This window comes from Culex quinquefasciatus, chromosome 2 (genome assembly GCF_015732765.1).
Source record: "Culex quinquefasciatus strain JHB chromosome 2, VPISU_Cqui_1.0_pri_paternal, whole genome shotgun sequence".
NCBI classification, from domain to species: Eukaryota; Metazoa; Arthropoda; class Insecta; order Diptera; family Culicidae; genus Culex; species Culex quinquefasciatus.
In genome coordinates this window covers 115,454,551-115,475,634 of record NC_051862.1, presented here as the reverse complement: position 1 = coordinate 115,475,634, position 21,084 = coordinate 115,454,551, and the positions used below count along the sequence as shown (strand labels likewise).

General features: G+C 36.1%; 1 long non-coding RNA gene across 1 annotated transcript; it reads right to left on the bottom strand.

Annotated features, from left to right (window-relative positions):
* Nucleotides 1–4,718: 4,718 nt before the first annotated feature.
* Nucleotides 4,719–7,916, bottom strand: LOC119767860. The gene is made up of 2 exons (XR_005277750.1): nucleotides 7,689–7,916; nucleotides 4,719–4,812 (listed from the first exon to the last, which is right to left on the bottom strand). It is a non-coding gene; the product is annotated as an uncharacterized LOC119767860 (long non-coding RNA).
* Nucleotides 7,917–21,084: the final 13,168 nt, after the last annotated feature.

The window sequence follows — 21,084 nt, the reverse complement described above, 5'->3', positions numbered from 1 at the left end:
ATTCATTTGATTTTTGTTTAATTCAATTTAATTCTGTTAAATGTAGTTATATTTAGTTAAATTAAAGTAAATTTAGAGTAATCTTGTTCAATTCAGTTAAATTTAGTTAAATGTAGTAAAAATTAGTATAAATTTAGTTAAATTTATCTAAATTGAGTTAACTTTAAGTAATTTAGTGATATCAGTAAAATTTAGTTTAAATTCAGCTAAATATAATTAATTTTTGATAAATTTATTGAAATGAAGATAAATTTAGTTAAGTTGATTTGAATTTAGTTAAATTGATTCAATTTAGCTAAATTTAACTAAATTAAACTTAAATTTACAAATTTTTACTGCAATCAACTAAATTTATTCATATCACTAAATTACGCTAAGTTAACTCAATTTAACTTAATTTAATTAATTTTTATCACATTCAACTAAATTTAACTGAATTGAACAAAGTTATACTAAATTGACTTAAATTTAACTAAATATGACAACATTGAACTGAATTGAACTAATATTAACAAAATTTACTTAATTTACTTAATATTAACTAAATTTTACTAATTTTTAATGAATTTAACTAAATTTTGAATTATTTTACTAAATTAAATCAATTCAACTAAATTTGAACCAATTTAACATAATTAAAATCAACTTAACTAAATTTATCTTCATATAAATAAATTTACCTAAAATTAACTAAATTTAGCTAAATTTAAACTAAATTTTACTGATATCACTAATTACGTTAAGTTAACTCAATTTAGCAAAATTCAACTCAATTTAACTAAATTTTACTACATTTAACTAAATTTAACTGAATTGAACTAAAATTAACTAAATTTACATAAGTTGGTTTGCATTAAGTTGAATTGATTCAAATTTAATTGAATTGATTTTAATTTAGTAAAATAATTAAAATCTAGTTAAATTCATTAACAATTAGCAAAATTTAGTTCAATTTAAGTAAATTTAGTGTAATTTTGTTCAATTCAGTTGAATTTAGTTGAATGTAGTAAAAATTAGTTAAATTCAGTTAAATTTAGCTAAGTTGAGTTAACTTAACGTAATTTAGTGATATAAGTAAAATTAAGTTTGAATTTAGTTAAGTTGATATGAATTTAGTTAGTTAACGTAATTAAGTTAATTCAACTAAATTTGAATCAATTCAACTTAATTCAAACCAACTTAAATAAATTTAGTTAATTTAGTGTAATTTTGTTCAATTCAGTTAAATTTAGTTAAATGTAGTAAACATTAGTTAAATTTGGTTAGATTATGGTAAATTGAGTTAAATGAATTGAAGAGTGGCTAAATTAAGTTAAATTAAGTTCAATGCAAATAAATTAAATATCATTAAGTGAAATTCAATTGAATTTATTTAGCTTTATTTACATTTTTATGAATTTTGTTAAATTTATTTAAATTATGTTAAATATAGTTTAAGTTAGTTGAATTTAGTTCTATTTAGCTAAATTTAATTTATTTTAGCAAAATGTATTTAAATTAAATTGAAGTTTTAAATGAATTGAAAACAACTTAAATTTCAATAAATTTGGCTAAATTTGGATAAAATTAGTCAAATTTGATTAAATTTGGCTAAATTCAGTTGAATTAAATAATTTTAGCTAAAAAAAAGAATTAAATTTAATCATATTCAGTTAAATTTATTTAAACGTGGTAAAATTCAGTTACACTTAGTGCAAATTGGTTAATTTACGTTAAATTTAAATATATTAAGTTAAATTTAGGTTGATTTGGCTTTTTTATGCGTGCAAAAATTATAAAAAATATACATTATTTTTAAAATAAGGCAAATGACCTTAATTAAATTATGTTTAGGAAATTTTAGTTAAATTTACGTATATTAAGTTGAATATTATTTAAAATAAATATGTAAGTTCAATTGAGTTTTATTAAGATAAATTATTCTTAATTGAGTAAATCTCAGTTCGATTTTGTAAAATTTAGGTAAATACAGTAAAATTAACTAAAATTTAGATAAAATTTGTTAAATATTGTTACTCTAAGTAATGTTTAGTTAACCTAAGTTAACTTTAATATAATTTATGTAAATTTAGTTAAATTAAGGCATATTTAGTTGTATAAAGTAAAACCAGCCAAATTAGCAAACATAAGAAAAAAAAAAATGCTCATGGAAGCTTTGCCGAAGTGACCTCAGCCGGTACCGACGTCATGACGCCCCCTGTGGAGATGCAGCATCTGCTGCAGCGAGTTGGACAGCACGGCCACGGTTGATCCGCCGAGGAACATTGAGTTGCCATTGGTGACGGCGCGGATAATTGGTTCGCTCCGGCGGCAGACTGCGCTGGATGTTGGGGCAGACGTACTGGACAAACTGCAGAATGTCCGGGTTGGCTACGAACGATTCGACGGCTCGAACATCTTGTCTCTAGGTGTGGAAGCTGTAGCTCTTGCTGGGTCGGAATGCGACGCTGTTGACTTGTCGGCTGCCGTTGCTGTTGGTTTGTGTCGGCCACGACGTTGTTCGCGGCGTTCTTTATGAGCATGCGGCGCAAGACCTCGCTCTACACCACGGCTGAAACGCGATCCGGATTGGGCGCCACTGTTGCAAGTGCCGCCATCGGTCCGTAAACTCCTCACGTTGTCCCGCTGGCCTAACCTCTGCTTCTCATTCCTCCGGCGGCCATATCCTCCTCGATGACCGTGTCCTGGAGGCAGTTGTGGTGGTGGTGGCGGTGATCGTCGCCGTAGCCGCGGTTGTTCTCTAGAACCACGTGGTGTTTGGCCGTTTTGCTCGCCGGAGGTGCGCCTGCCCGTCGTGAAGACGGCTGCTAAACTTCCGCAGCTGCGATGTCGTCCTTGATTTTGTTCCGAAGCTGATGTGCAGCACCCTGAACGAGGTTCCTCCTTGGTTTGGCCAGGGCCATAGCGGCCGTTTTAGTCTCCGGGATGCTTGCGGTGCGCCACTTGGAGAGGTGGCGGAGGAGGAAGCTGCAAAGTTGTCCCCGGTGGTTTTTCCACAGTCTGGAGAAATCATTCAAAACCTGTTGTCGGGAAATGTAGTAAAAGCTTGAATGATTAATTAATATAACTAATTACCTTCAATTCCGCCAAAACAAAAAAAAAACGCACCAACTAACAAACTGCTTTATCACGTTTGAAAAAAAAAAGCAAACACAAAAGTTTGACAGCTTGCGCGTTATGAAAAATAGGGTAGTGTGTGTGCTGGCGAGCGCGCATGATATTGGTGTGAGTGCGCAACACAAAAATCGAAATTTTTAGGATGTGTGTCTTGGCTGAAGAATCTTAACTGGCACTGGCGATGCCCGATAATCGCCCGCTCCCCCCCCAAAAGTTAGAGTGGGAGGCAGAACTTCTGCAATGAGAGAGGCTGAAGTTGCAGCAAAACCGTTCCCGTACTTTTCTGCAAGCTCTCTCTTCTCTTTCGTGTTGAAAAGTAACTGCAAGTTGGTGTGAGTGCACGCTTACATAAAATTTGCAAGTTGGGTTAAATCAAGCATTTTATTATTATGTAGTTGTAATAAATTTTATGTTTTATTATTACTAAATTAAAGTAGTCTTTTTGAAGGGACATTTGTATATTTGGAATTGATGGATGTTGGGGTATTTTTTAATGTCTGGTTTTATTGTTTAAAGATTGATTTCTGATCTTAAATTGTTTTTGAACAGACTAAATATATGTGTTAAAATACTAGGTATATTTAATTGGCAAATAATAAATTGTACCTGTGATGGTGCTACCAATTGGTATTCTTATATGAACCAAAATGTTCAATGTATTTTGTTGAACTTTCAATGAAGGAATCATAAAAAGGTATTAGACTATACCAAATAAATAATAAATATAATTGATTATACAATTGATGACCATACAATTTTTGCTGAAACATATGTTACGTTGTTTACACATCATATTTTATATTATTAAAATTGATATACATTTTATTAAAAAATATACGGTATACTCTGCACCACAATTCTTCTTAAATTCTTAAATTCTTAAATTCTTAAATTCTTAAATTCTTAAATTCTTAAATTCTTAAATTCTTAAATTCTTAAATTCTTAAATTCTTAAATTGCCGCAATCTTGAATCATAAAAAATACACATATTTTGGAGTCATATTCTAGGTTAGAAACGCATATTTAGAGGATTTAGAGATTAGAAATTTTGAAGAGGTCTTCGGATAACAGAGTACAAACTGTATCTTTTTTTATAATTGAGTTTTTAATTTTTTTCATATACAAAATTTTCAAATTTTACTATTTTTCAAATTATTATTTCTTTGAATTTTTTAACTGTAGATTTTGAATTTTGATGTTCTAAACTCTTAAATATTCAAACTTTTGATTTTTTTATTTCGAATTAAAAATATTTGAATTTATGAGATCTTAACTAGGGTCTGAACTTTTATATTTTTCAACCTTTTTTTTATATTTTGTTTTTTTTTAACTAAGTTTTTTTTTCAATTTTAAACATTTTGAATTACTTAATTTTTAATTATTTGAATTTTTTAAGCTTTGAATCTGTGATTTTTTTTCTGATATAAAAATTTGCATTTCAAATTTCTTAAATACCTGATTATTTTTTTTTAGTTTCTAAATAAAAAAATCTTAGTTTTTAAATATTTTTATTTATGAATTTCTTAATTTCTGAGTTTCTAAATTTATGTGTTTCCATATTTTTGAGTTTGTGATTCATATACTTTCTAATATTTTTCAATTTTGCTGCGGCACCGTTGTTCTTCCATGTGACATCCATAATTTATTTATGTTATCCTGAATAAAAAATCCTTCAAATGGTCTGTTATCAAAACCTGGGTGATGAATAGAGAGAATGCGTAACGTGATTTTCGAATGATCCCACATTGTTTATAAGCATAAGCATAAGCATAAGCATAGGTGCCCACCCGCAGTTGCTACTCCGTTATTGACCAGGACCTCCAGAAGTTACATCCACGAGCCGTGGAAGATAAGTGGGTGCTATCTTTCCTCGCTTCGCAACTTCTCAAAGGCCCCTATCATGCTGATCAATACCGGCGCCGGCCACGACCAGTGGTAGGGTCACGGGGAAGTGGATGGGAATGTTAGTCCGATACTTGAGTGATAGAGACCGCCCAATCGACTGCTTCTCCGACAAAGTATCACATGAGTTTTGAGGGGTTAGTAGATGGGTATGAGGTCAGGATTCACGAGTGGCAGTGATGTGACCATGAGCATTTTGTTTATCGGTTGAAATTTTAAATCTTAGGCAGCCGGCTGCGGAAAGATAAATAATTGATTGTTTAAAAGTTTGTTTTAATCGAACGCGTGCCAACCGAGCGGTAGTGCTATGGGCTGGACTTATCAGTATATTTTTACTGTTGGTACAATTAAGATAACGCGAGCAAATGTCAAAAATAGTAGATGAGTTAATACTAAAGCTGCCAGTTGGAATAAATTATTGCGATCAACGAATATAAACGAAAAGAAAACAGGACACCACGTAACCGATTGTAATGAAGTTAAAACAATAACTTAAACGAACTTAACCGGCGGCGTGCCTTCCTATCAACGATGATAAAGAAGGACTTATAAATTTAAAATATAAAAAGACTCCAAAAATACGTTGCATAGTAACCGCGAAGTCCCGCTACTCACAATCGAATCCGAAAGATAGCTATCTAGAATTTTAAATATAGTATTAATTCGACCGCGATCCTCCAGAAATTCTTCGTCGGCGTGCCTTCCGATCAACGGTGATGTAAGAAGGGCTTTATTCATTAAAATGATTTTATATCATAAGCCTTAAAACATATTCGTCGGCGTGCCTTCCGATCATCGATGATATAGAAAGGACTTAATCCAGCAATACGACTTGCTTGTCTCGAAAAAAAGAATTCGGATCGTTTCTATCGAAAACTATGTAAAGAGAACAAAAATAAACTCATTGGCCAACGAACGCGCGAACAAAAAATAAAGAAAAAGAAGAAGAAGAAGACCAATCACCCCATGCACACAAACAACGACACAAAAGAGATGAAAACAACACGAATCAGAAGAAATCCAATCACCCCATGTACACAAATAGCGACACAAAAGAGATGGAAAATAACACGAAAAAACAGGACTGCGCGTCCACACAGGCACCGCACTACTGATGCCATTATTTAATTATAATGACCAATCACCCCATGCACTCAAACAGCGACACAAAAGAGACGGAAAATAACACGAAAAAACAGGACTGAGCGTCCACACAGGCACCGCACTACTGATGCCATTATTTAATTATAATGACCAATCACCCCATGCACTCGAACAGCGACATAAAAGAGACGGAAAATAACACGAAAAAACAGGACTGAGCGTCCACACAGGCACCGCACTACTGATGCCATTATTTAATTATAATGACCAATCACCCCATGCACTCGAACAGCGACATAAAAGAGACGGAAAATAGCACGAAAAACAGGACTGCGCGTCCACACAGGCACCGCACTACTGATGCCATTATTTATTTATAATGACCAATCACCCCATGCACTCGAACAGCGACATAAAAGAGACGGAAAATAACACGAAAAAACAGGACTGAGCGTCCACACAGGCACCGCACTACTGATGCCATTATTTAATTATAATGACCAATCACCCCATGCACTCGAACAGCGACATAAAAGAGACGGAAAATAACACGAAAAACAGGACTGAGCGTCCACACAGGCACCGCACTACTGATGCCATTATTTATTTATAATGACCAATCACCCCATGCACTCGAACAGCGACATAAAAGAGACGGAAAATAACACGAAAAAACAGGACTGAGCGTCCACACAGGCACCGCACTACTGATGCCATTATTTAATTATAATGACCAATCACCCCATGCACTCGAACAGCGACATAAAAGAGACGGAAAATAACACGAAAAAACAGGACTGCGCGTCCACACAGGCACCGCACTACTGATGCCATTATTTATTTATAATGACCAATCACCCCATGCACTCGAACAGCGACATAAAAGAGACGGAAAATAACACGAAAAAACAGGACTGAGCGTCCACACAGGCACCGCACTACTCCGAATGATCCCACATTGTTTATATCTACAAAGTAGCAGACTGTTCAAGCACAAGCATGACTTCTTCTTATTGGTATTTAAATGAGCTGTTTTATAATCAGTAGTGTGTGTTTTATTTTATCTAGTTTTTGACATTTTTTGATGGAAAATTGTGTGTGTTTTCATGTTTCGATCGGTTATATGAGGTTTTTTTACGGGTGACGAAGAACTGCGGCGAGAGTGTCATTCTGCGATGTCGCAGATAAATTCCCTGGCTGATTCTGGAATCCTGCAGCTCTTTCTGTCCAGCAAAAAAATCGCAAAGTTCTAGCGAAGCTGATCCAACAAGCAGCGAAGATTTTCACTAAACCAGTAGGTTTTCAAACGGAATCAAACTCAATAAACAACTTCCATTTATAATCATAACAGAATGACGATCTCGCCTTCAACTTTCTTAAGTTTTATTGACTTTAACTCTAGGTCCTCAAAAGCCAAACATTTTTCATTATTGCAAAAATAAAAACATTTTTTAATGATCGATTACAATACTCTCTACTTTTGGCGAACAGTAAATTGGTTCCACTTTGACAGTTCAAAATTGAGGCCGTTTTGCGAACCACTTTTCAGCACCCAGATCAAAACATGTATTTATGATTCCTTCTATATTAAACCTTTGTTCGTCATTTTTTTTAATTATATTTGTTGAACTTACCTGCAACTCTCATTTCTATTTTTTTACCTAATGTAAAAGTTTTGAATTGTTTCCAATGTATAATTTCTACCTAAGCATAAGTCGTCGCATAAGCATCTTTTAAATAAAATGTTGAGTTGCATAAAACAATAAGTAAAGGTAAACTTCCTTCAATTCAATTTTTGTCAAACCCTTTTTTTAACAATAAAAAAAAAACTTTAATACCCAATTTGAGTAAATCCACTCAACTGTGTACAATATTGCAGAAAAGTACTGGAACGCGCTACCCAGGCAAAAGTTTTGCGGCTTCTCTCCTTGCAGAACTTCTGCAAAAGAGAGAGATGAAGAGAGCGAGCTGAAAAGTACGGGAACGTGCTGCAAAAAAGTGACTTATGCTGGCTGCAGAATTCTGCAGAAGCTGCAGAAATTCTGCAATTCTGCAGGTACGGGAATAGACCTACTGCCCACTTTAACTTTTGGGGGGGGAGCGGGCGATTATTGTGGGTTGCCAGGCCTAGTTAAGATTCTTAAGCCAAGACACACACCTTAAAATTTTTGATTTTTGTGTTGCACACTCACACCAACATCATACGCGCTCTCCAGCACGCACACTACCTCAGTTTTCATAACGGTAAGCTGTCAAACATTTTTGTTTACAGTTTTCAGTCAAACTTGAAAAAATGTGGTTTGGGGCTTCCGCAAAGTTTTTTTTTTTCATTTATTGGATTAATCAAAGTAGGTAAGTTCTAAAGATCTTTTTCATTTTTAAAGACGAACCCGCTCTAATTAAGTTTTTTTCCAGCATGAGGTTTGTCGGATGCCACGGACGGTGGAGGCGAATTTGCTCGATGCGGAGGCGGCGATCTTCGATTTGCAGTCCTACGAATTGCCCACTGCTCGCCTTGCACCGTCGATCTTGGTCTCGCCATGGCCGTCGTCGACGCTCTATATGCTGCTGCAGCTGCTGTACTTCTGGTTTGGTCCAAAGGGGAACCCACCGTGGGAGTTCCCGTTGACGTGACGATGCCTCAGCAGCAGCGCCCTCATGATGACCGGCTTGTCGTCTGTGTGGATTAGCACGACGGTGACAATCTGTTCCATATTTCGGTATGCGACCGACAGCAGATCCTACTCGTCCAGGTCAATCATTTCAACGAGCGTTTCGAGGCATCGGCGCAGGCGAGTGGAACGACAGCGAGGGCACTTGGGGATGACCCCACCGGTCGGCACCTTCCTCGTACTTGATCCAACGGGCCGTTTCCTTCCATTCCCGCTCCTCACCCGTTCCGAGCAACTTGCTTCTCCGGCGACCACAACGTTTTCGGTGCTGTATATCTTGTCCGTCAGCCGTAGCAGATGGTAGGAACGAGCAACATTGCGGCGCGGATCGATCCGAATCTGCGCTCTACCGGAAGTTGACAGAATGCCGGTGAATGTTTCCGCTGTGGTGCGTAAATTAAAGGTAGTTATTCATGATTATTTTTACTTTTTACCGAAAACGTTACATAACTTCTATTCTCCCTTTACAAGGTTTAGATGATTGCCCAACCAACCAACTTTGCAGCCGCCTCATCGAAGCGGCCAAACGACCACCATGGCCGTGCCAAGGCATGGAAGTGCCCGGTTCGCGTCGAAGCAGGGAACTTGGATGAACACTAAGGGTGGCTGGAATCAGTGATCTTCTGAAGTGCAGGGCTGCTCGATTGAACGAGCGTCTCAATCGTGGCGCGGATCGATTACTGACGTTGCTTTCTGAACGACTGAAGCGGCTCCGAAAAGTACTGGAAGATGGCCTCACTCATGCAGCTGACTCAGCTTAATATATGTCATATAGTGGTCAAATCTCAGAACAAAAACAAGTCCCGTGCAACTACACTCCACTAGTCAATAACACAAAATTTTCAAATTTCAAACAAACTTGGCAAAAATTTAAATTCTCATAATACTCAGAAGTACCACAACAACAAACACAACAATTTTTTTTAAAAAACCTTGAATTTGTTTTTTCAAAAATAAGCAAAAACCATAATAAACTTTCAAACTTTCACATATTTTAAAATACGTTAAAAGTGTTCCAAATACTTGAATATACTCTAAAATGCTTCAAAATACTTATTTAAATCATCGATATATTTTAAAACAATTTCAAATATCTTTAAATTCTTAAAAATACATGTTAGTACTTGAAAATACTTTGAATTTAAAAAAAAACTTAAAAGACTGAACAATTCATTGATTTTTTGAAATACTTTAAAATTCTTATAAAACTTCAAATAACTTGAAAATACTGTATTACACTTTACAAAGTTAAAAAAACTAAATTTAATAAAATTTAACCAAATCAAAAAAGGTAAATTAAAAAGTTAATAAAATTAGTTAAATAATGTTTACTAAATTTTACTGAAATTTACCAAATTAAACTTATTTTAACTGAATCTAACTTACGAAAACGAAACTATTGGCACTACGCCCCACGGGGCATGGCCTTCCTCTAACGTGGGATTTCTGCTCCAGCGCCTCTGACGAGACAGGAGAAACCGGGACCGACGTTTTACTTCACCATCCGATAGAAGCTCAGTGGATAAGGCGGGAATCGAACCCGCGTCTCATAGCATCATCGGGATCGGCAGCCGAAGCCGCTACCCCTGCGCCACGAGACCCACTTAATTTGACTAAATTTAGCCGCATTCAACTAAAATCAACTAAATTCAACTAAATGTAACAAAATTTAAAATAGAAATACCTAATTAACCTACATTTGACTTAATAAAATTAAGTGAAAATAAGTTCAATAATGTTAAATTAGATAAAATTAAATAAAATAAAGTTAAATTGAATAAAATATTTAGATAAATTAATTTGAATTAAAGTTAAATAAAGTTGGATCAAGTTTTATTTGGTTAAATTATGATAAATTAAGTTTCATTTAGTTAAATTAAGTTGAAGTTCAAGTTGAATTAAGTTAAACTGCGCTTAACTAAGTTAATTTAAGTTAAATTTAGTAAATTTAAATTGAACTAAGTTAAATTTAGATAAATTTAGTTTAATTTATTAAATATTAAGTGAAATTAACTTAAATTAAGTCACATTTAGCTAAATTGATTTTAATTGATTTCAATTTATCTAAAATTTAAAATTTAAATCAATTTAACTAAATGTAAGTTACATTTAGTTAAATTGGTTTCAATTGATTGTAATTAATCTAAAATTTAAAACTAAATCAAAATTTGACGAAATTAAACAAAATATAACAAAAGTTGAAAAAAAAACATTATTTAAAAAAATTACCAATTTTGAATAATGTTAACTAAAGTCAACTTAATTGAACTTGATTAAACTTAGATAAACTTAAATTACATTATTAAACTCAATTAATCTTAGTTCAACTTAATTTAACTAAGTTTTACCAAATTTAACTAAATTCAACCAAATTCAACTAAAATAAACAAAATTTTACGAAAGTTCATGAAATTTCACAATATCAAAGTTGGTTTAACCTGATTTCACTAAATAAATTAAATTAAACCAAATTTACATAAATTTAGCTATAATTCACTTAATTTAACTACATTTAACTGAAAAAAAAAACAAAGCAAAATAAACTAAATTTATTTTCAATTTACTAAATCTAACTTAATATTACCTTATTTAGCTTAATTTTACTTAATTCTTAATTTAACATTAAATATAATTAAATAACATTAAACAAAAAATAACCAAATGAAAACAAAATTAACAACATTTACATAAATTTAACTTCAAAATTTAACAAAAGTTAACTAAATTATACTGAATCAAATTAAATTTCACTTAAATTTTCTTAATTTCACAAAATTTTACTTAAATCTAATTTATTTTACTTCATTAGACTAAATTTTAGATAGTTTCACTTTATTTTATTTGATTACACATATTTTAACAAAATTTAATGAAACTCAACTAAAATTTACCAAATTTAGCCAATTTCAACTAAATTTTAATATATAAATCAAAATTTGAATTTCTTCAAATAAATTTAACTTAATTTTATTTAATTTTACATAACTCCACTTAATTGAACTTAATTTTACTTAATTTCACTAATTTTACTTAATTTTACTTAATTTTACTTCATTTAACATAATTGAATTTAATTAAACTTAATTTTACTTTATTTTTCTTAATTTTACTTTATTTAGCTTAATTTTACTTATTTCAACATAATTTAGCTTAATGAAACTTTATGTATCTCAAATTAACCAAATTTAAATTAATTATTTTTTAAACTATAATTTTTCTAAACTCACATAGTTAAGCTTAATTTGACTTAATTTAACTTAATTCAACTAAGTTTAACTTAAACTTCTTTATTCAACTCAATTAAACTAAGTTTAACTTAATTTAACTAAATTTGACCAAATTTAATTAAGTTTAACCAAATTAAACTAGATATTACCACATTTTTCAAAATCTAACTAAGTTTAACTTAACAAAAGTTAATGTTACTAAATTCAACCAAATTTAACTAACATTACCTAAATTCCACCAATTTTATTAATTATCAAAATTTCACTAAAGTTTATTAAATTGAACAAAATTGAAGTTGGTTTAACTTAATTTAACTAAATTAAATTAAACCAAATTTAAAAAAAAAATTAGCTAAAATTCACTAAATTGAACTAAATTTAACTGAATTCAATTAAATTAAATGTTACTAAATTCAAACATATTTAAATAATGACACGAATGCCAAATTATGGTTAAGTGTCAATAATAAACTATAATAATTATAATAATAATATTTAAATATTTTTGATTAAATTGAAATAAATTTACTTTTATTTAACCAAAATTATCAAAATTTGACGAAAGTAAACAAAATATAACAAAAGTTGGAAAAAAACATTATTAAAAAAAAATAAAAATTTTGAGTAATTTAAACTTAAGACAACTTAATTAAACTTGATTAAACTTAGATTAACTAAAATTACATTATTAAACTCAATTAAACTTAGTTCAACTCAATTTAACTAAGTTTTAACAAATTCAACTAAATTTTACTGCATTTTATAAAATCTAACTAAGTTTAACTTAATAAAAGATAATTTTACTAAATTCAACCAAATTTAACTAAATTTAACCAAATTTAACTAAATTCAACCAAATTTAACTAAATTCAACTAAAATAAACAAAATTTTACAAATGTTCATGAAATTGATAAATATTTGAAAAAAAAATTATGCTATAATTCACTATATTTGACTACATTTAACTAAAAAAAAACAATGTGAAATTAACCCAAAATTATTTTAACTTATTTAAATTTAGCTGAATTTAACTTAATTCTTAATTGAACATTAAATAAAATTAAACAAAAAATTACCAACTTAAAACAATATTTACAACTATTTAATATATTTAACTTCATTTCACTTACTTCAACTTAGTTCAACTTCATTTAACTTAATTAAACTTAGTTTAAATTTATCTATCTTAGACTGAATTTAACTGAATTTAACCAAATTTAACTAAAATTAACAAAAGGTAATTTAAATTAACAAGAGGTAGGTAAAATAAACAAAAGTTAACTAAATTATACTGAATGAAATTTAATTTCACTTAAATTTTCTTAATTTCACAAAATTTTACTTAATTCTAATGTATTTATCTTAATTTTACTTAATTTAAAAAATTTTCTAATAATTTTAAGTCAATCAAACTTATTTTTTCTAAATTTGAATAAATTTTACAAAATATAACAAAATTCAGCTTAATTTAAATAAATTTTACTTAATTTAATTAAACTTTTTTCAACTTAATTTAACTTAATTAAACGTTGTTAAACTTAATTTAACATCGTTTAATCTAATTAAACTCAATTTAATTTGATGTAGCCTTATTCAACTTATCTTAATTTAACTTTATTCTACTTGAATTAATTTAATGTAACCTTAACTAAATTTAACTAAAATAAACCAAATTTGTCAAAATTTAAGTAAATTTATCCAAATTACATATTTTTTCAAAATTCAGCTTAATTTAAGTTAATTCAATTAAATTTGATCAATCTTATTTCAACTAAATTTACATTAAGAAATCATGTTAATTTTACTCAATTTAAATAAGTTTAACTTTATTTATCTTAATTAATTCAAACCTAATTGTACTCGATTTTAGATAATTTTACTTAATTTTACTCAATGTCATATGATTTTAGATAATTTCACTCAATTTTAGATAATTTAACTAAATTACACATAATTTAGCTAAATTTTATTTATTTCAACTAATCTTCAGCCAACATAATTTAGCCATATTTTACTAAATTTTATTTAGTGTAACTCAATTTAACTTAATTTAACCTAATTTAACTTAATTCAACTGAATTCAACTTAATTTAACCCAATCAAACTTGTTTTAACTAAAGCTAACTAATTTTTACATAATCTACTTTAGTTAAACTTAATTTAACTGAATTTAAGTTATTTTAACTTAATTTAACAGTTTACAGATAAATTTAGGTAAATCAAACTTAATTTATTTAAACTTTAATAAATTTTACTTAATTTACAACATATTACTTTATTTAGAATATTTTAACCAAATTTAACAAAATTTTATTAAATTTAGCTATAATAATCTCAAATTTTAACTTTATGTAACTTAAATTACCTTATTTTAACTTAATTAAACTTAATTTTATTGAATTCTACTAAATTTAACTAATTTTAATCAAGTTTTACTCAATTTAACTAAATTTAAATCAATTTAACGTAATTTTTCTAAGTATTACTTAATTTAACACGATATAACTTAATTACGCCAATTTAATCAAATTCAACTAATATTGAGTTAATTTAACGTAATTTAACTTAATTCAACTTAACTTTCCTTTATTTGACTAAATTTAGGCTAATTTTACTTTACTTTACTAAATTTAACTAAATTTAGTAAATTTTAGTTAACCGATAAGACTTATATAAAGTTATGTAAACATACTTACCCAACTTATATTCATTTGAGTTAGTTAACATTAGGTTAAGTTGTGTTGTTACAGTAAGATTATTTTGAATAAAAAAATAATATGTTGTGTTTATTTGTTCCCTTATTTTTGTTTAATCGACCAACCTGAAATCCAGAATAAACAGGAAGAAGAAAACCGCCCGGCTTCCAGCACGTCTGTCCCCCGTTTATAGGCCCGTTATCGTGGTCAAAACGGGCCCAAAAGCGTGCCACAGACGGGCGTAACACAGCGACCAAAATGCGTAACGCCCGCCTAAATGTTGCATTCTGGCACGCAATGGGCCACAACAAGGGGAAAAAGCGTGCTGAAAATCGGGCCCGCTTTCAGGCAAAACGTCCCCGCTTTTTGGACGTTTTCCGCCCATTTTTCTATGTGGGTGTCTATTGTTTTCAATCTTCACCCTTTTTTCAAACAAGTGAGGTTTGAGCCCTTACTAAATTTATGGAATGGTCAAAGGATTAACTCAAATATTACTATTGTATTTTTGGTAAACTTTTATAACATGCTTAGGACCAACATACCATACCAATCAGCTTAGAACACCATACGCGGTGCCCGTGCTGTATCAAGAAGGTTTTTCCATGTTGCTCGGTTCTGGGCTGCAGCTCGCCAGTCTCCTAGGTTGCAGATCTTTCTTAGGTCCGCCTCGATCTGATTACCCCACCGTGCACGCTGCGCTCCTGCTCTTCGGCCTGTGCCACCATCCGGTCACGCGCGGTCAAAGAGCATCCTGACAGGGTGGTCTTCGTCCATCCTCGCGACATGGCCGGCCCATCTGAGCCTCCCGATTCTCGCCAGGGTGACGTTTGGTTCTCCCAGCAGCGCGTGCAGTTCGTGGTTCATGCACCTTCGCCACTCGTTCTGAGCTGTACGTACTCCACCGTAGATCGTTCGCAGCACCTTCCGTTCGAAAACTCCAAGGGCTCGTTCGTCCTCTTGCCGCAGCGTCCAGGTCTCATGGCCATAGAGGGCAACCGGTCTAATCAGGGTCGGCTTCGTGGCGCGTTGCACTCGATCAGATGTTAAGGTTTTCCGTAATCCAAAGTAGGCGCGATTCGCGGAGTGGATACGAGTCCGGATCTCTAAGCTGGTGTCGTTGTCGGCCGTTACCAGCGATCCCAAGTACACGAATTCGCTCACCTCCTCCAGCACATCGCCATCCACGCTAAGGGGGTGAGTCTTGGGGGGTCAACGTCCTTTGAGCCCCTCCCTTTCATGTACTTTGTTTTCGTCGTATTCATGGCCAATCCAATTCGTCTTGCTTGCGTCTTTAAGGCGGTGTAAACCCTTTTCACCGTCTCTAGGTCTCTTGCTATGATGTCAATGTCGTCCGCATAAGCAAGAAGTTGGACTGTCCTGTTGCAAATCGTGCCTCTCGTGTCTATACCCGCTCTTCGCACAACTCCCTCAAGTCCGATGTTAAACAGCGCATTGGATAAGCCGTCACCTTGTCGTAACCCTTGGTGCGATTGGAAGGGGTCCGCTAGCTCCCCTGCCACTCGCACGTGACACATCACACGATCCAAGGTAGCCTTGATCAGCCGAATTAGTTTGTCCGGAAATCCGTTCTCGTGCATGATCTGCCATAGCTGTTCGCCATCGACTGTATCGTACGCTGCCTTGAAATCGATGAAGATGTGATGTGTGGGCACGTTGTACTCACGGCATTTCTCGAGGATCTGCCGGAGCGAGAAAATTTGGTCCGTGGTGGCCCGAGCGCCAGTAAACCCCGCTTGATAGGGGCCCACGAACCTCCGTGCGTACGGTGTCAGCAGACGGCAGAGGATCTGGGAGAGGATTTTATAGGCCGCGTTGATAAGCGTGATGCCGCGGTAGTTGCCGCAGTCCAGCTTATCGCCCTTTTTGTAGATGGGTCACACGACACCATCCATCCATTCTTCTGGTAGTTTCTCCTCCCTCCAGATCTTAGAAATCACCAATTGGATCGCCCTCGCCAACTGCTCTCCTCCATATTTGAAGAGCTCACCGGGTAACCGATCTTTACCGGCGGCCCTGTTGTTCTTCAGCTGCCTGATCTCCTTCTTCACCGTCTCCAGATCAGGTGCCGGGAACTGTTGGTCAGCAGCGGGCGGTCCAAGTTGGGCTTCAAAGCCGTCTCCATGCGCTACATCGCCGTTGAGGTGCTCGTTGAAGAACTGCTGCCACCTGTTCAACACCTCGCCTTTGTCCATAAGAAGGTTTCCCTCGGCGTCCCGACAAGTGTTGGCTTGTGGCGCATAGCCTTTGCGGGACCGGTTAACCTTCTCGTAGAACTTTCGCGTCTCGCGTCGATGAGGACGTGGTCGATTTGTGTTTTTGTTCGTTGGTTAGGCGATGTCCAGGTGATTTTGTGGATGTCTTTCCGGGGGAAGAATGTGCTCCGTACCACCATACCGCGGGAGGCTGCGAAGTTGATGCACCGCTGGCCGTTGTCGTTGGTGACGGTGTGCAGGCTGTTCAGCCCGATCACCGGCTTGTACATCTCCTCCCTTCCTATGCGGGCGTTCATATCTCCGATGACGATCTTGACGTCCCTCTGCGGGCAGCTGTCGAACTTCTGTTCCAGCTTCGCGTAGAACGCTTCCTTCTCGGCATCGGATGATTCCTCGTGTGGGCAATGTACGTTGAAGATGTGATAGTTGAAGAAACGGCCTTTAATCCTCAACCTACACATCCGGTCGTCGATCGGCTCCCAATCTATCACACGACTCCGCATCTTGCCCAACACTATGAAGCCGGTTCCCAGCTTGTTTTTGGTTCCGCCGCTCTGGTACATGGTGAGCTCCAAAGCATCATCCTCCCACATCTTCGCTCCCTTCCAGCATACTCCTGCAGTGCTACAACATCGAAGTTGCGGGGTTTGAGCTCGTTCAACAGAGCGTACTCATACCCATCGAAACGTAGCGATCTGCAGTTCCATGTTCCGAGTTTCCAATCGGTGTCCTTTTCGAGCCTAGGTCTATGCCGTTTGTTCCGGATCCTTATTCCTTCTTGATTGTTCGTAATGGTTTTGATTTCGGTATGCAGCTGGATTGGGGCTGCGATACCTAGTCTCGGGGTGGGGCTGCCACCTTGAAGCTACCGAGACCCAGCTCCGGTTTTCTCTCGACACCGTAACGGGGGCCTTTCTCACGAGGCCTAACGGCATAGGAAGAGGATGGAGCCCCCCTTCCCTGTCAGCATACTACCATAGTTCCCACCGGGGTTGGTTACCCGATCTGGTTACTAGTATCCCGGCTAGCGCCGTGGGGAGGCCAGGGTATCGGAGTTACTGGACAAGAGGCTAAAGGACCGCTTGGTGGGTCTATTTTATTCCTGCGGTACTCGAAGTACCTATGGTACGCCATGTCCAGTCGTTCGCTAACCAACAATTGTAACAAAACACCGCGACAACAGAAATAGCAACAGATAAATAGACTCATCAATAGGGAAGATTTCAGGAGAAAACAATACACAGTAAATGTTGTATTACGTTATTTATCACCATGCCATAGTTTCGTAGTTTATGGACACTCCCTACAAACGTCATTCATTCACGCGCGCTTTCTCTTTCTTTCTCACTTTTCATTCATTCTGTATCCGAGTGCCGAGCAGTACAGTCGTGTCAATAAACGTTAGTTTGTTAAGTTAATCAAACTTGTTTTAATTGACTACCAAATAAAACATGGTGTCAGAAGCACTCGTGGACTAAAGGTGATTTCCGGCGTCATTTGAAATCGCGGAAAGTGTTCGGCGAGGAAAAGTTCGATCGAGCGACGAAGAAAATCATCAGCGGAAGTGATCGCGAAGCAGTTGCGCAGTGAAGAGCGAACTTGTTTGATCCTGTCCAGCGCCATATTTTTCTTTAACGTCGTGTCGAGGTGAAGTGTTTTCCCACAAAATGGATTCGAAGCAGTTTGCCGAGTTTATGGGAAAGTTCCAGGAGATGATTGGATCGTTGAAGAAGGCGCCGGCTGCGCCTGTGGAAAGACCGGCGGCAGTGGCATCGGTTCCTCTTCCACCCCCGCTGGAACTGGACGGAGACATGGAGAGAAACTTCGATTTTTTCGAAGAAAGTTGGAAGTATTACGCCAGTGCGGTTGGGATGGACAAGTGGTCAGAGGCTCAAAACGAGCAGAAAACCAGCATCCTGCTGTCGGTGGTTGGAACGGAGGCTTTAAAAAAGTATTTCAACTTCGAACTGACCGCCGTGGAGAAGAAGGACCCGAAGCTGGCATTGGCGGCGATCAAGCGGAAGGTTGTACGTGAGCGGAACAAGTTCATCGATTGGTTTGATTTCTTCTCGCTGTCTCAGGGGACGGAGGAAAGAATCGATGACTACTTGTGTCGATTGAAGTCGCAAGCGAAGATGTGTAAGTTTGGAGTCCTGGAAGAAGATTTGCTGAAGTACAAGCTCGTCACGTCGATCAAATGGTTGAAGCTGCGCACGAAGCTGTTGACGATGCAGAATCTGACGGAGGCACAAGCAGTTGATTTTTGCCGCGCGGAGGAAATTGCCGAACAGCACCCGATTTCCGAGCAACGAAGTGCAAGCGTGAACAAAGTGAAGAAGCATGCAAAAAACTGCAAGTTTTGTGGCGAAATGCATGACTTCACGAAAGGCAGTTGTCCAGCGTTCGGCAAGCGGTGCTATCGTTGTGGCGGAAAGAACCATTTCGAAGCAGTGTGCAAGGCAGAGCGTCGGAAGAAGCTAAAGCGGAAGTCTCGTGTGCAGAAAGTGCTTGTGGATAGCAGTACCGACGGTGACTTGACGGAGACGGAGTCGACGAGCAGCGAAAGTGCAACAATCGGAAAAGTTTCCGATGGAAGTGGTAGGCATGTTGAAGCTAATCTGGACATGTGCATCGCTGGAAAGTGGCAGTCAGTTCAGTGCGAATTGGATACAGGGGCAAACGCCAGCCTCGTGGGACACAGTTGGTTACAGCGGATGACCGGAAGAGCCCACAGTGATCTTCAACCGTCGAAGTACCGCCTTCATGGCTTTGGTGGCGGCGAGATTCCTGTGATCGGTCAGACGACTATCCGTTGTCGGCAATACGGCCGTAAGTACAACCTGGTCCTACAAGTGGTCGATGTTGAGCAAGGTCCGTTGCTATCTGCGCACGTGTGTCGCACTTTGGGCTTCTTGGAGTTCGGCAAAATGACTCGCGTCAACATGCCGGTTTCTACCAAGCGCAGCATCTGCCGCATTGAAGCTCAGTGTGTAGGTAGCGTTGCCGGGCAAGATCGTCAACCAACAAGAACGCGCTGTGATCGTACGACAGGCGTCCCGCGGCAGCCGCAGACGGATGATCCAGTCCGCGCACGGCGAACCACGAATGGTGCTAGCTGTGGTCTTGGCCGCTACACGAAGTTTTCGAGACTTGGTGAGTCCGGATCCACGTAATGAACCCAACACGCCCAAGGTAACCCACCAAATCTCGATACCAGTCATCAAGCTTTTTGCCTCTAGCAGTCACACATCATCCGAACAAGCTCCAGTGGTCTTCAGAAACATCCAGCATTTTGTGGTTTAGTTTTAGTTCTTTATTTTTAGTTACACATTAACCTCATTCTCAAGCACAGTTCTTTTTAGATTTCTTTTTGATAAAACAGGGAAGATGTTGTATTACGTTATTTATCACCATGCCATAGTTTCGTAGTTTATGGACACTCCCTACAAACGTCATTCATTCACGCGCGCTTTCTCTTTCTTTCTCACTTTTCATTCATTCTGTATCCGAGTGCCGAGCAGTACAGTCGTGTCAATAAACGATAGTTTGTTAAGTTAATCAAACTTGTTTTAATTGACTACCAAATAAAACAGTAAATAACAATTAGTTTTTGAATTCAAATTACCGCGTCGCGCGATGAGAACTTTCAAAGTGATTTGCACATGATATTCACATGCCAAGTCGTATGGGGCAGATTCACGTGTGAAACATGTGATATTGCTGTGTGCCTTTCTTTCAGTGCCTGGACAGTCTGTACACGTTACAATTCCCCTGGACAGTCTGTACACGTTACGCCCAGCAAAACTGGCAGGGCTGCAAGCGCAAAACACACGTTGCCAGTGCCGATTTATTTAGCATCGGCGTACGCCCACATAGAAAAATGGGCGGAAAACGTTCAAAAAGCGGGGACGTTTTGCCTGAAAGCGGGCCCGATTATCAGCACGCTTTTTCCCCTCGTTGTGGCCCATTGCGTGCCAGAATGCAACATTTAGGCGGGCGTTATGCATTTTGGCCGCTGTGTTACGCCCGTCTGTGGCACGCTTTTGGGCCCGTTTTGACGACGATAACGGGCCTAGAAACGGGGTACCGACGTGCCGGAAACCGGGGGGTTTCTCCTTCCTGTTTACTTC